The following is a 3,906-nucleotide window of genomic DNA, read 5'->3' on the forward strand; positions in this document are numbered from 1 at the left end:
GGAGATTTGGGACTTGGGTGATGGGAATGTTGCACTGGTGATGGGTGGTGTTCCTTTTATGACTGAAACCCAAACACAATCATTATGTAATCAAGGTGTTTAAATAAAAAAAATTATGCATTAAAAAAAAAAAAGAAAATACGGTATTTAGAAAGATGTGAGCAGGGAGAAAGAAGGAAGCTTGTGTTCAAGAAAGGATCCAGACTTCTCCAAAGTGGAAACAAAAGAGAGAGATAAACAAGGAGATACATGTTTTTGGAAGAAGATAGTCTTGATGAACGAGCTGTGTGAGAAACTTTAAAGAAAATGTCTTCTCTTTTGCAACATATGATCATCTATACCAAGGAAACCCACATCTAACTGGATTATTACCTGTCTATAAATTAGAAATAGTCATTCACTTTTCAGCTATAAAGAGGAACATTTTAGTGCCATCATTCTAATTGTTGAAGGAGTAGTTAGTTATCAGTTGTGATAAATATTTGGCCTTTCCAACTTCTACTAAAAGTATAAACTGAATATTTGGATTTCCTGATTCCTCTTGTAAATCACATACTGCCAGGATTTTAAGTAGTACTCAGAGAGGCCAATAGGAAACTCTCTCCTCTCTCATTCTCTCTCTTTCTCTCTAATAATCATTACAATTTAGTGTTTAACCAAATGAGTTATGAAATAAGACTTGGCCCATCATGCACTGTGACAATTTTAAAAGCTTTTTTGAGTGCTTAGTGTGTAGCATGAGTTTCATAACTGTATCCAAAACAAAAATTAGAATTTTCTAAAGACATTTGCCTTGGGCAATACATACCTCACATTTTACTCATGAAAAATTGTCTTTCTATCTTCAAAAGAGGTACTAAGCAAAAACTTTCAAAAGGTATACAGGAATGAAAAGTTTCTCATTTTTAAGAGCTTTTGCTTAAGTGACTTTTACATGTCAAGCATTTCAAATATACCATTTTCTGTCTTCAGGAACAGATAGTACTATTCTTTTTTTTTTTTTTTTGGTTTTTGGGCCACACCTTGTGACGCTCAGGGGTTACTCCTGGCTATGCGCTCAGAAGTTGCTCCTGGCTTCTTGGGGGGCCATATGGGACGCCGGGGGATCGAACCGCGGTCCGTCCTAGGCTAGCGCAGGCAAGGCAGGCACCTTACCTCCAGCGCCACCGCCCGGCCCCCGATAGTACTATTCTTAATGTGTTTATGATAAAGCTATAGATTAGATCTATAGATCTTTTAGATAGATATGGATCCCACAGAATCTGCTCCTCTAAATTGATCTGTTTCCTTTTTCTTGATTGTTTTCTGATTCAAATTGAGCTCCCAAAAATGCTCTACCAATTCCATCCACATAGTTATTTGTGTGTTTTACTCAAAGTCTCATAGCATAAGATCTCAAGCAATTGAGTCTAAACAATTATTTGAGAGGACACCATTTGGTCTTATTATTTGTATATATTAACTTGAGGTCAACACATTTTTTTTCCATTTTAAAATTGATTTAAAAATCGCTACTATTGCATAAAAGACAGTCCTAAAATTCAGAATATGGCATTTAATATTATTTCCATCTAGTCATTTACTAAGCACTGGGTTAGCAATTAATTATTAATATACAACGAAAAAATTCTTTGTTCTTTTCTTGTTGGAATATAAAAATGGCAATTCTAAATTTTTTGCTATTTAATGTGATCTTAACAAATGCTGTCCATATTATTTAATTAAATAAATCAGTATAAATCATTATTTTCTGTCTCTTATTAGATCACAAAATATTTAGCAGATATCTTTGGGAGATTTTATATGCAAATTGATTCTTATTTTGACTGCAGTTTAAATGTCATTGGAAATATTACCTGGCAACTCATTATTCTCCATAGGATCTCTGTTCAATAACCACAGGATACTAATACTATCAAAGGATAATTAAATATGTGAATATCTGTTTGATTTAGGATGGCACTTCTATAATGCTCTTCATAGGAAAAGTTAAATTCATGTTCTCTATAAAGCAAACTGGAGTCTCTTCATACACTTTGACAAAATTTCTACCTTGATCAAAGGACTGAACAATTTGCATGACTTAAGATAGCTGACTCAAAAATGTATTTGGATATACTTAATATGCAATGGATGAGCTTTTGTTAACATATTTGTCTTCCATGCCATCTCTCTGTGCTTTAAGTGATGCATACTATCTTTTGAGATACAAAAAAAAAAAAAAAAAAGCAAAACAAAACTGATTGCACTCCTCCAACAAGATGGTTTTATCACTGTAGGCAGAGAGAGAGAGAGATGGGGGGGGAGGGAGGGAAGGAGGGAGAGAGAGAGAGAGAGAAAGAGAGAGAGAGAGAGAGAGAGAGAGAGAGAGAGAGAGAGAGAGAGAGAGAGAGAGAGAGAGAGAGAGAGAGAGAGAGAGAGAGAGAGAGAGAGGAGAACAAGTTTCAGAAGTCTCAGAAAAAAAGCAGCTTATGATCACATGGAACTCTACCAAAAACTGAATTGGAAAACATTTCATCCATTAAAATGTTGGTAGGATTGAGACTGATTAGGATGAAACAGCATGAAATTAATAACTTTGTATTTGAAATGATACCTTTTTGTTTTTGCAAGTTTTTTCATCAGCTTTAAATTTTTTTTTTTTTTTTTTTTTTTGGTTTTTGGGCCACACCCGGTAACGCTCAGGGGTTACTCCTGGCTATGCGCTCAGAAGTTGCTCCTGGCTTGGGGGACCATATGGGACGCCGGAGGATCGAACTGTGGTCCGTCCAAGGCTAGCGCAGGCAAGGCAGGCACCTTACCTCTTGCGCCACCGCCCGGCCCCCAGCTTTAAATTTTAAAGAGAGCAGACATAGTAACATATTTGAATATTTTAAAACAGATTATGAGTGATGCCTCAGGCCAAAACTCAATAAATGGACACTCCAAGATTCTATAATTTTAGGCAAACGAAAACTCCCTTTTTTGAAAATAGTGGTCAAAATAAAGTAAGCTTACTATTATGATCAAGGATGAAGGTACTGTTGTGAGAGAGGCTGATATGATCTCTTTCTAGCCAAAGATTACAAGTTGGATTGCCATCTGGTTACAATAAGGTGAACTGATCTTTCCAGGTAAACATATTTTCCGTTAATTTGTTTATAGTGGTCATATTTGCTAAAATTTTATTTTTGTTTTTATACCAAGAGACTCACATTTGTCTTCTTCCTCTCTAGAGTTTCTTTCTGAAGATTTTCATCTTTTTGGTGGTAGAGTCATTTTTGTAGAGTTTTGAAAATGGTCTTTGGCAAATGCAATTTCCTATTCTATTGTACAAGCTATTCAATCTTCCTCTTAAGTCTCCCTAATACTTTCCTGCAGTTTTCTAAAGCAAGCTGTGATTTTCCTAGCTTATCTATCTCTCCATCATGTACCTTAAATTTGCTATTACAGGGTCTCCCCTTCTACCTCCCCCCATTGGTATTTTCTTCAGTTTCAAAATTCATCATCTTCACTATAGAATAAGGTATCCAATAACCTATTCCTATTATCTCCCAGAATGAGAACTATAGGCATCTATAAGTATATGGGAAGGGCAAAACTTTAAGTCACTACAAGATCTATAGGTTACCCACTCATGATTTTATTATGATAAAATTTTATTATACTAGCAACTTACCTAGGGGAAACAGCTTAAGAAAATAAAGTAGTAAAACTATATTTAACTTTATTTTTCCTAATATCAGAAAATATGATGATAATGGTACTCTTCATTATACTATGAATGTATTAGCAAAAACTGTAGCAATGTACTCTTTTTGGAGGGATGGGTCACACCTGGCTTTGCTCAAAGATTATCTTGGTTCAACCTTGAGGGATCATTCCTGGTGGACTCGTGGACTATATGTGATGCTGGGGATGGAACCC

This window comes from Suncus etruscus, chromosome 1 (genome assembly GCF_024139225.1).
Source record: "Suncus etruscus isolate mSunEtr1 chromosome 1, mSunEtr1.pri.cur, whole genome shotgun sequence".
NCBI classification, from domain to species: domain Eukaryota; kingdom Metazoa; phylum Chordata; class Mammalia; order Eulipotyphla; family Soricidae; genus Suncus; species Suncus etruscus.